The following is a 12,707-nucleotide window of genomic DNA, read 5'->3' as shown; positions in this document are numbered from 1 at the left end:
GCATGGGGACCTCCGCACGATTATCCTCCAGAACCAGACCTTCCACACCCGCATGCTTGCTGCCATGGAGGACCAGACTACGGCTTTGCGTGGGCTGCCTCCCATAGTGCCACCATCTCCTGATGCAGCTGCAGAGGGTGAGGAGAGCGACAGCAGCGATTCTCCCACAATAGGGTAGCCGTGCAGGCCATGAGCCCATGGAGGTGTTTTTTTCCGTAAGATCCACACAGGTGGGTTTTGGTGTGCACCCTGTCCTCGGACCTCCTGGGTGGCCTCCCCAGCCCCCCGGGCCCATTAATGGCCATTTTTTATTTTTTATTTTTTTATTTTTATTTTATTTTTATTTATTTTTATTCTTGATTTTTTGGACAGTGTGTTGCCTTGTGTGGCTCCCGTGAGCATACGCTGTATTGTGGCTGGGCACATGAGGCTTGTCCTGAATTTGGGTGAGATGCTTGGGTTTGTGTGACACACACCCCTCCTGCTTCCCGTTTCCATGGGCTTGCAAAGGGTGTGCCCAAGTGACATTGACTTACACGGTGACGTTGGACTCCCATTTGATGTGTGCACAGTCTGTAGTCAATACTGTGTATACATTCCTAGTGCATATTTTTGTTGTATTGTACACTGCATGGTGTATTGATATGTGCCTCTGCATCCATCTCATCCTCCTAATTTGCAGGTCCATTTCTCTTGTCTTCACAAGGCGGTCTACTTTGGAACTGGAGTCCATGTTGTAAGCAGTGCACCTACACTTTTGCTTGGCGCTAACACTGTATAGTTGGAAGTGTTCGAAGTGTTGGCATTATCAGGTAGTGAGGCTACCAATTCTTTAAGTCCGTACTTTCATGTTTAGGGTAGGTTGGAGGTTGTGTAGGTGATTAGTATTATTGGTAAGTATTTGGTAATGTGTGTTGTTGGTCCTGCATTACTGTGAGCATTTCATGTGTGGCCAGGTTCCATTAGGGACACTGTAGTTCGTGACACTTGTGTCATGTTGTGGGGATTAATTTTTTTGCTCTCACATAGCATGACATGCCATGGTGTGTTGTGTGGCGGTGCCAGGGAGGGGTTCGGTGACATGGCACTGTTCTCATGTTGTATTTTGCAAGTGGATATTCATTTTTGCTGCATAGAAGTGTGGCTTTTGATAACACTGCATTGGTGGTGTTTGTGTAGGTAGGGATGCACACATTGTGACACTTCCAGGTGAACAATCTCAGGCTGCTATGGTTCTGACAGTTGACTGTCCCTTAATTCATCAGAATTGTCAGATTAAGTCATCATTGATTGTCAGATGGTATGTGCCAGGGCTGTGTGCACTCCACAGGGGTGTGATTTCTATGTGAAGTAATTAGCCACCAGCTGCGTACGGGCTGCCTCACCCCGTGCCCTTTCCCCTCCCATGCGCAGCGGTCGTGCATGTGGTTGGGGATGTGGGGGCCCCTCCATGTCCACAGCCAGGCCCCGGCGTGTTGCAACATTATGCAGGACACATGCTGCCACTATGATCCTGCACACTACTGGGGGAGCGTAGAACAGCTGCCCGCCAGAACGGTCAAGGGAGTGAAAGCGTGACTTGAGCACTCCAAATGTGCGCTCTACTATGCCCCAGGTTGCAATATGGGCTGTGTTGTATCTTACATCGGGAGGCGTGATGGGGATCCGAATTGGCGTCATCATGTGGGTGCTCAGAGGTTAGGCACTGTTCCCTGGGGAGGTGGTGATGGGTATCATTAGTGGGGTAGTGACATTACTCTGTATCTGTCATGCATGCGTGTGCTGTGGCATTTATACTCACCAAGCAGCCATGCATCGCCATGCCGCCCAGCTTCCATGTCCCGGTTGAGGGTTGACATCCTGTAAATGAAGCTGTCGTGGGTGGACCCTGGATAGTTGGCATATACTGAGGTGATGATTCCCTTGGCATCACATACTACCTGGACGTTGATGGAATGCCAGTGCTTGCGGTTTCTATAGATGTGCTCAGATGCCCTGGGGGGACGTAGAGCCACATGGGTGCAATCAATGGCACCTAGCACTTTGGGGAATTGTGCCACCCTGTAGAAATCCTGGCTGACAGCCTGCCTTTCTGCAGGTGTTCTGGGCAGGTATATGTGCCTGCGGACTGATGGGCGTGCAGTGATGATGGCCAACACCTGGTGTAGGCACGTGACTGCGTGGCCTGTGACACCCCCCCCCCACTATGGCACTTGTCCGCTGAAATGATCTGGTAGCCAAGAAGTGCAATATATTGAGGACCTTCTCCAGGGGGCTGAGAGCTTGGGTGCACAGGGTGGGTGATGTGAGGTCATCCTCCCACTCACTGACCAGGTCGAGTATTATGTGTGGTGGAAACCTGTACCTCCCATACACCTGGTCATCAGGCATACCAAATAGGCCGGTTCTGGGTGTGAAGATTCGGGCCGTGACTATCCTCCTCCTCCTCCTGGGGTATCCCACGGCCACTGCTGCTAGGAACGGTATGTTCATCCTGGCGTCTGAGCTTGTTTGTTATTTGCGCACTCTTTTATGCTGCGCGGGACGTGCACTGTGTTTCCGGATTGGAGCTTTTTTTTTGGCGCGTTGTAGGCGACCGGTTAAATCTCCCCGCCCACCCCAGGAATACACGTGACACGCTCTCCAAGGCCCAGTCGCGAGTAAATATTACCGCCCACCCCAGGAATACACGTACCCCACTCTCACAGGCCCAGTAGCGTGTGAAACTTCACGCGCACCCCGAAATACACGCACCACGGACAATCGCGTGTGGAACTTCACGCGAACCCCGTAATACACGTACCCAGCCAAATCGCACTGCTGGGGGGTGGGGGTGGGAGACAGGAGTGGGGGCCTGGTGGAGGGTGCCCCTGGATGCTGCGGGGTGGGGGTGCAGGGGGACATGATTGGGGGCTGGTGGAGGGTGCCCCACAGGGCTGGGGGTGGGGGTGCAGGGGGACATGAGTGGGGGCCTGGAGGAGGGTGCCCTACAGTACTGGGGGTGGGGGTGCAGGGGGACATGAGTGGGACATGAGTGGGGGCCTGGTGGAGGGTGCCCCTGGATGCTGGGGGGTGGGGGTGCAGGGGGACATGAGTGGGGGCCTGGTGGAGGGTGGCTCACAGTGCTGGGCGGTGGGGGTGCAGGGGGACATGAGTGGAACATGAGTGGGGGCCTGGTGGAGGGTGCCCCTGACTGGTGGTGGGAGGGGGTGCTGGGAGACATGAGTTGGACATGAGTGGGGGCCTGGTGAAGGGTGCCCCCGGATGCTGGGGGGCGGGGGTGCTGGGAAACATGAGTGTGGGCCTGGTGGAGGGTGCCCCACAGTGCTGGGGGGTGGGGGTGCAGAGAGACAGGAGTGGGGGCCTGGTGGAGGGTGCCCCACAGTGCTGGGGGGTGGGGGGTGGGGGTGCAGGGAGACAGGAATGGGGGCCTGGTGGAGGGTGCCCCTGGATGCTGGGGGGTGGGGGTGCAGGTAGACAGGAGTGGGGGCCTGGTGGAGGGTGCCCCACAGTGCTAGGGGATGGGAGTGCAGGGGGACATGAGTGGGGGCCTGGTGGAGGGTGGCCCACAGTGCTGGGGGTGGGGGTGCAGGGGGACATGAGTGGGACATGAGTGGGGGCCTGGTGGAGGGTGCCCCTGACTGGTGGGGGGTGGGGGTGCTGGGAGACATGAGTTGGACATGAGTGGGGGCCTGGTGGAGGGTGCCCCACAGTGCTGGGGGGTGGGGGTGCAGGGGGACGTGAGTGGGGGCCTGGTGGAGGGTGCCCCACAGTGCTGGGGGGTGGGGGTGCTGGGAGACATGAGTTGGACATGAGTGGGGGCCTGGTGGAGGGTGCCCCACAGTGCTGGGGGGTGGGGGTGCAGGGGGACATGAGTGGGGGCCTGGTGGAGGGTGCCCCACAGTGCTGGGGGGTGGGGGTGCAAGGGGACATGAGTGGGACATGAGTGGGGGCCTGGTGGAGGGTGCCCCTGGATGCTGGGGGGTGGGAGTGCAGGGGGACATGAGTGGGGGCCTGGTGGAGGGTGCCCCTGTATGCTGGGGCGTGGGGGTGCTGGGAGACATGAGTGTGGGCCTGGTGGAGGGTGCCCCACAGTGCTGGGGGGTGGAGGTGCAGGGAGACAGGAGTGGGGGCCTGGTGGAGGGTGCCCCACAGTGCTGGGGGGTGGAGGTGCAGGGAGACAGGAGTGGGGGCCTGGTGGAGGGTGCCCCACAGTGCTGGGGGGTGGGGGTGCAGGGAGACAGGAGAGGGGGCATGGTGGAGGGTGCCCCACAGTGCTGGGGATGGGGGTGCAGGGGGACATGAGTGGGGGCCTGGTGGAGGGTGGCCCACAGTGCTGGGGGTGGGGGTGCAGGGGGACATGAGTGGGACATGAGTGGGGGCCTGGTGGATGGTGCCCCTGACTGGTGGGGGGTGGGGGTGCTGGGAGACAAGAGTTGGACATGAGTGGGGGCCTGGTGGAGGGTGCCCCTGGATGCTGGGGGACATGAGTGGGGGCCTGGTGGAGGGTGCCCCACAGTGCTGGGGGGTGGGGTGCAAGGAGACAGGAGTGGGTGCCTGGTTGAGGGTGCCCCACAGTGCTGGGGGTGGGGGTGCAGGGAGACATGAGTGGGGGCCTCGTGGAGGGTGCCCCTGGATGCTGTGGGGTGGGGGTGCAGGGGGGCATTAGTGGGGGCCTGGTGGAGGGTGGCCCACAGTGCTGGGGGGTAGGGGTGCAGGGAGACAGGAGTGGGGGCCTGGTGGAGGGTGCCCCTGGATGCTGGGGGACATGAGTGGGGGCCTGGTGGAGGGTGCCCCAGAGTGCTGGGGGGTGGGGGTGCAAGGAGACAGGAGTGGGGGCCTGGTGGAGGGTGCCCCACAGTGCTGGGGGTGGGGGTGCAGGGAGACAGGAGTGGGGGCCTGGTGGAGGGTGCCCCTGGATGCTGGGGGGTGGGAGTGCAGGGGGACATGAGTGGGGGCCTGGTGGAGGGTGCCCCACAGTGCTGGGGGGTGGGGGTGAAGGGAGACAGGAGTGGGGGCCTGGTGGAGGGTGCCCCTGGATGCTGGGGGGTGGTGGTGCAGGGGGACATGAGTGGGGGCCTGGGGGAGGGTGCCCTGCACTGTGGGGGGGTGGGGGTGCAGGGGGACTTGCGTTGGTGGGCAGTAGTGCAAGGTGACATGTGGGTTGGCTGGGGGGCATGGCAATGGTGGATGGGCTGCCTGCGGGACATGTGCAGGGGTGCAGGGTAGTCCCCTGTGGTGTGGGCCGTCTGCAGGGGCCGTGGAGGGTGTAGAGGGAACAGCTGGGAGGACCCACATGGTCAATTCACATGTAGGACTCCCCGGCACCCCAGAAATACACGTAGGCTGCTGGATTCGCGTGTGGAATTTCCCGCGCACCCGGAGTACACGTACCCTGCTGAAATCGCGTGTGGAACTTCACGCGCACACCGAAATACACGTACCCTGCAAATTCGCGTGTGGAACTTCACGCGCACCTTGGAATACACGTACCCTGCTGAAATCGCGTGTGAAACTTCCCGCGCACCCCGGAATACACGTACCCAGGCCAATCACGTGTGAAACTTCCCGCACACCCCGTAATACACGCACACGCTATTTTTCACACAGCGGGTGTCCGTGTTTGTCGGTACCCCTTTGCACCTCATTTGTCCTAGAGGGCCACAGTATAGATCATTCGTCATAGCTGTATATAGGTGCTTTTTGTTAGCGCACATTTTGGCGCACATTTATTTCAGGCGCAGGGACGCTACAGCCTGCTTTCTTGTGGCGGACTTGTTTGGCCCTGTGCACGTCTTTGACCGTGCGCTGGTTTGCCCTATTCGATTCCATGAATACGAGTTGTAGGCGAGCGTGTGGGCGTTCCGCGCACTTGCCTCCTGTACTTCTCCCGTGACGCCCATATTTTCACGCGTTGTTCCCCATTCCGAGTGTTACACCCCGTGTTCCGCCTACTTTTGTTATGTGCGCCGCGCTATGTGCGATGTCGCAACGGCCGTGGCACACGCCGTTGGATGACCTGTGCGCCGGCGTGCGCTGCACACTTTTTCAGCGCACATCCAATATTTTTCTCGCGCACGGACTTCCATGAATCGATGTGCGCTGGTTTCCCTGCGATTTTCGCAGTTGCACTGCGATTTTTGCACTTTTCCTGTGATTCGCACGTTTTGCCACTTCTGCGCCGGAATTTTCGGCGCACATTAATTCCATGAATCGTGGCCAAAATGTCAATGCATATAACTCAAAGTCATCATCACCATCAATTTAAAATATGAGTTAATAAAGGTCATGAACGCATATTTCAAGACACCGGCCCTCATTACGACCCTGGCGGAAAGGGGTTTACGCCGGCGTAAACCATGGCGCCCCTTTCCGCCTGACTACGAGTTCCCGTAGCGCCATGGTGATTTTTACGCCTGCTTTTTGCAGGCGGAAAAATCCATGGCGCTACGGGACTTGTTGTTAATTACGCCACCGTAATTTACGGTGGCGTAATTAACGCCTTCCCCACTCCCATTATACCCTATGGGGCAAAAATGGGAATGGGGAAGGGTAAATGGGGATTGGGGACTTACCGCCCCGCCAAGGTCGGAATGGGGCGGTAAGTCCGCCAACCACCATGGCGGAGTTGGCAGCTTAGCGCCATGGACCATGGTGCAAATTGCACCATGGTTCTCCGCCAGGGTCGTAATGAGGCCCACCATGAGTTTCTGTGTGTAGCCGTCAGGGATAGGTTGTAAGCTGCTCAGTTCCAGATAGTTATCTCTAGGAATTTGCCTTGGCCAGACTCTTAGGTTTAGTCCACACCCACTTTCGATGGTTGGACAGATCCATAAAAGTGAATATACACACCCAAAATCTGTTTGTACAGGCACAGTCACTGTCGAGAATTGACCCTCCCTCAAGATGAGGGCGCACAGCAGGCCATGCCACAGAACAATGTTTAACCTGATTCACAGTGCGGTACACTTTCATTTGGAGCAGATCTGTGCCGGGCCTACTCTGTGCCATGGAAAGTGCGTGGGAAAGTGCACTGCTGTTTTCTACATTAAATGCTTATATATGTACTCCTAAAAGATTTAAGACCCGATTCATAGAAATGTGATTAAATAATGCAACGTTCTGTATGTAAAAGATTCTGTGCGCACTGCGCGTATTCATGGATTTTCGACCAAAAAAGTAAAACTATGCACAAGTAGCAGCCAGAATGCCAACGACATGACTCCAGGCAAAGCAAATCCAGGCACGTACACCAACCGCTGGCCCCTCCTCATCAGCAAAGTAATGTACCCCAGCAATACTGCATAAACCCCACAAACACAGCTGCACCCCGCTACTCTGCAAACGTGCACCCCTTGCTACGATCGGCACCCCAACTTCATGCACACACCCCTAAATTCCCGCCTGGACCTTACCTTTGCGAGATGGTTCCTATGCGATTGGGGCCTTGCGCCTGCTTTCGCGTGGGGGTGTCATCGGGAGATTTGTGTGCTAATTTCCCCAACGTGATGTTGCGCGGTCAGATCCATGAATATGCTTAGTTTTGCGTGGTGCTGGGTGTGTGATTTCCTTGCGCAGGACGTCCTTTGACACTCCACGTCATTCCTTGTTATTCCTCATTCTGCATGGAGAATGGGGAATATACATGTGCTTCCCCCTATTTTAATCTCTGCACAGGCCCGATCCACACTCTGCGTGGAGCTTCGCGCAACACACTTGAATGCATGCAGAGTTGTGCACGACCAGCGTGAAGTCCCTGTAAGGTCCCGAAAAGGCCTGCAATGCCGATTCCAGTAATCGACAAAGGGGATTTTAAGCGCAGAATGACGTGCAAAGTCCAGGTTCACGGCGCATGAAATTCCATGAATCAAGCCCTTAATCTGTCCAAAATAGAAAGAGAGAAAGAGCATTTTTATGTTTTCATGAGCCTGTTCGTGTTTTACTATTTTATTATTATTATTATTATTATTATTATTATTATTATTATTATTATTATTATTATTATTAATAGTAATAATAATAATAATAGTAATAATAATATTAATATTAATAATAATATAAATCCCAGCTCCATTTGGGTGTTGAAATGTAAAAAGAAAATATATATTATTATTATTATTATTATTATTATTATTATTATTATTATTATTATTGATAATAATAATAATAATAATAAAAAATAATAATAATAATAACAACCATAATAATAATATCACATTATTATTATTTTACATTTCAACACCCAAATGGATCTGGGATTTTTGTAAATGAAAAATGTGAAGGGACAGTCATTTTAAGGCACATAACCACAATTGTATTTCCAGACCGTGCATCGGTAGAGGACTGACCACAACATCCCACACGTGAGGCAGGTGTCCAGTGCATGTTGAAGTGGTGTGAACACACTTAGGACTTGAATACACACACACGTAGATGCTGCTTCCTGTGAGAAACTCATGGTGACAACAAGTAATACAGATATGATATGATAGGTTATTTATAACACGCTTAATACCCAGAGGTTTCTAAGTGCGGTCCGCGTATCGAACCTGTGTTGCTGCGTATCGTCTTGCTTCCAAGGCGAGCACTTTGCCCCTGAGCTATCTTCCCTCACAGTTCAAGGATGTTTATTGAACAATGTATTCTGCATGTGGGTTGGAAAATCACCTATTCTATAGCTAATTCTACGATGGGAGCAGACGTAAACCATCAAATGAAAAATAAGGCAGTACTAGTAGCCTTGTGTCAAATAAAAAAGGGCCTAAACTAAGGAACCTATTACCAAGTTTTACATTTAATACAAAATGGGTGTGGGATAGTTCTCAAGAAAAGAAAGAAGTGTTCTCAAATTATATGTCAGGATGCAGTAGCCTGGGTCTCCCATCCCCACTTTCTGACCACTGGGTAAAATGGGAGCGAGGAGCACAGTACAGTCTCAGGCTTTCCAGCACTAGATGATAGTTCCAATGGCAGTTCTCGGGAGAATAGCTCAGGGGCAACGTGTTTACCTTGGAAGCAACATGACACAGAGCAACACAGGTTCAATCCCCGGGTCCGCGCTTAGAAACCTCTGGGTATTAAGCGCATCATAAATAACCCATCATATCATATCATATCATACCGTCGATGGCCAAGTCACGTTTCCTTCCAAAGCCTCTTGCCTTTGGGTCCTGACATGTTCAACTAACAAAAACACTAAAGTTCCTTTAACAAATGAAAGTTTGTTCGCTGGGTGATGGGTTAACCCATGGGTCCACCTCTTCTGGGTGCTGACCCTTCACGTATCGTATTCCAAAATAAACACCCTTTCTTTATCAAACAACTTTGAGTGATAGCTTCACCCCTGGATTTCCCTCAGTCGGGCTCAAGCCCTCTTCTCTTTATATTCTTGGGTGATGGCCTCACCCCTGAATCTCCATCGGTCAGGCTCTGACCCTTCTTGTCTTTTGCGGGATGTCTCCTCCCTCAATTTCTCAATGTCTTTTATTTGGGTGATGGCTTCAACCCCTGGATCTCCCTCGGTCAGGCTCAGCCCCCTCTTGTCTTTTGCAGGATTTCTCCTTCCTCAATTTCTCAATGTCTTTTGTTTGGGTGACAGTTTCACCCCTCTTTACTTCACATTCACAATTGTCATCATTGTGATTCACTTCCCTTTCTTTCACAGTGCTTGTAGATCAAAGTCTTTCGATTGTACAGGGATTTTGCTTGACCCTCTGTATGACCACTTTAACCTACTTCGCTGGCCCTCCTATGGCCTTCTGGTATCTGTGGTTTTCTCTCACATGGGGCTCGACGAGAGTCTCTTGAGTTAGCACCCACGTGGTGCTAGTTTCCCTCTGCTGCTGGTCTCCACTTCACAGTTTTTACAGTTCATTCAATGTTCATCAGCTTTGGTTCAAAAACGTGCCACTTACTCATCCTTCTCATTCATCGTACGATTCTTACTCAACACAGCCCGGTTTGTATCGGTTCTGCCCTCGACTCACCGGCTGCGATGAACCGCTTGGCTGTTGCCTTTCTGGAGCCAAGGCCAGTACCAGGTACCATGGGCATGGGAGCTTCCCTCACTCCTGCTTATAAGCGTAGGTTTGCCCTGTGTACCATTAACATCTGCTGCAGGCCACTTGTGCTATTGTTTGCGGTCTTAGGCTCTTTTCCACAAAGGCTCTGAGGGTCTGGGACGAAAAGGGCAAGGTCACTTCTCTCCTCGTTACCCTCTCGATTCCTGCCGCCTTTCTCCTTCTCTTGAACTGTTGCGCATCTGATGTGCTTGCCTTGCTCTCCCTGTTCTCCCTTGCTCTACCATTTATCCCTGTGGGGAAAAGGAAGGGCCATCCGGTATGTGAGATCTAAGTCAATTGCATGACTTTGTCTCTAGTGTCTGGACATGTCAGGTAAACAGGTTTTATGTTAGTCCACTGTCTTAGGTGTGAAAAAGTATTAGTGTCGGAAAAGGTAGGGGTTGAAGTAGGACAGGACAGGGAAGGTTTGTGCAATGGACGAGAATAACCGGGATGAATAACAGAACATAGGGGGTTGTGGGAACAGTAGTATTGTCATAATAGACCAGCATTTTGGAAGATGACAATCAGAGGGGCGGGCTTGGTAGGGTTTGCTGGGTAAGCAGGAATAAGTGGGTTCATGACATGAAAAAAGGGGATTGTGGGAATCGTAGTATTTTGTCTGATCAGGTTGGGAATGTAGAAAGTAATAATCAGAAGGATGGGGACACAAATGACTAGGAATATTCGGGCAGGGACCAGGAATACAGACATACTGAGAGGGATGGTTTCTGAGTGTACCAGGGTTTGGGGCTTTAGAGGATTGGTTATGTATGGAGGGGTTGGTGAATCTAAGTAAAGGAGACCTTCTAAGTGAAAGGGAGGTTGTGTGAGTGCAACCTATAAACACTTCAAGAAGCTTGTCTTCCACATCCCTTTCTTCAGCATAATACTGTGTCTCACTTTAGATATTCCCCCAAGCATAATCCCGGGTTCTCCTATCAAGGTGATCCTCCCCCACTAGTACACCCCCAGGAACTGGATCCAACAGAGATGGTCGTGTCCTGGCCACCTGAATAAGGGATTCTTGAGGTCAGGTTTCTCATATTGCGCAAAACACATTTGCGCAACTGCTTTAACAGATATGTGTATAATTTTTCGTCTTTGCTTAAGAACACGCAGGAGGATGCCAATATACAGATTCAATGGCTTGATCACTGTCACATCACCAACACTGCTCCCTCAGTCCAAAGTGCCAGGGAGGTAGATGGGTAACCCGGGAATGCATATGTACTATGTCAGAGCTGGTCAGCATTGATGCCGGTTGAGCAAGGTGATTGAAATTTCCATTTTTAGGCTTGGAATAATATCCTTCTCTCGCATAAAGTGAAATGAAGCACTGTCTGCTTCCTTTCTTGCCCGGGTTCACCAGGTCCTTCATGTCACTGAACCTGTTCTTGTTGGTCTATAGCACTCCAACCACATTCTTGTTTAGCTTGTAATGTTTTTATTTATTTATTTAAAGTCTTTTTTATAATGCCAACGGGCTGCCTCTTCATGCCTTCAGAGCACACTTAAATACATGTAGCATATAGCAATAAAAGAATTGAAACTTTTGTGAAATATTAACAGCCACAGCATCTGTGTCAGGTCTAAATGAGCCTATGGCTTTAAGCATTCTGTTTCTTAGCTGGTCAACACTTTCTCATATTTATGTTATCTTGGGAGTTTGCAGAATGCAAATCTAGGTTTATGAAGCAATGGGGTGCTGTACATCAGTAGGTGTCACAGGCATTTATTGTGCTTGCACGGGGGACCAGTCCTTCCAACATGGCATTTATTAACGGCATACTAGTTAGGGTAACGGGGAATAGTTAACATTTACAGTTAATAGGGGTGCAGAATCCCGATTTCTTTTCTCACTCGCAAATGTCAAATGCACACACAAATAAGAGCAAGCATTGGCAAACCCAATAGTTGGGTTTTTCCAGTTATTCATTGCATTTTACATTTATAGGTATGCATGTTTATCAGTCATAATGGATTGACTGAGCTAAAAACATACAAGCTAAGAAGGACTGGGAGGAAGGGCTGTGCAGAAAGAGAAGGACAGTGACAAGGGGAAGGACTATGATGAATGAGAAGGATGAAAAAAGACTGAGGAAGGATTGTGATGGACAAATACTGTGATGATGGAGAAGGACTGTGAGGATGTCATCTTTGTGATGTCACCATTAATGTCCTGGGAGTTAGCCTGAGCAGTACAGGGCACAAATTATGGTTGCATAGATCACCATAACTGGCACTTTCATTTAGTTTTTCGATTTTGCGCTGCAACCATTACTTCCCTTATAACAACGTGTTTTCATTGAATTTCAAAGGTTTTCATTGGAGCAACTTAACCATAATGTCCCTCTAACAACATTTCTTCGCTGAATTGCATATATGTTTATATGGGCAACTTAAGCATAACCCATTAACAAAGTTGGTTACTGAATTTCAACGTTTTTCAGAGCTGAGGGTGTTTCATGATGTTCCAGCATGCGTGCATGTTATTAATTATTCCACTTTTAACATGCATGGCAGAACCAGAAAGCTCCTTTAACAAACATGTTTTGCAGAGCATACTGTGTGTCTGTGTGTTACTCTGAGCAGCACATGTTGGGAATGCAAGTCATAGTTGAATTTCCAAGGGAATGAGGCCTT

This window comes from Ambystoma mexicanum, chromosome 8 (genome assembly GCF_040938575.1).
Source record: "Ambystoma mexicanum isolate Mex_15411 chromosome 8, UKY_AmexF1_1, whole genome shotgun sequence".
Lineage (NCBI taxonomy): Eukaryota > Metazoa > Chordata > Amphibia > Caudata > Ambystomatidae > Ambystoma > Ambystoma mexicanum.
The sequence above is the reverse complement of the archived record's forward strand: the minus strand, read 5'-3'. Positions refer to the sequence as shown.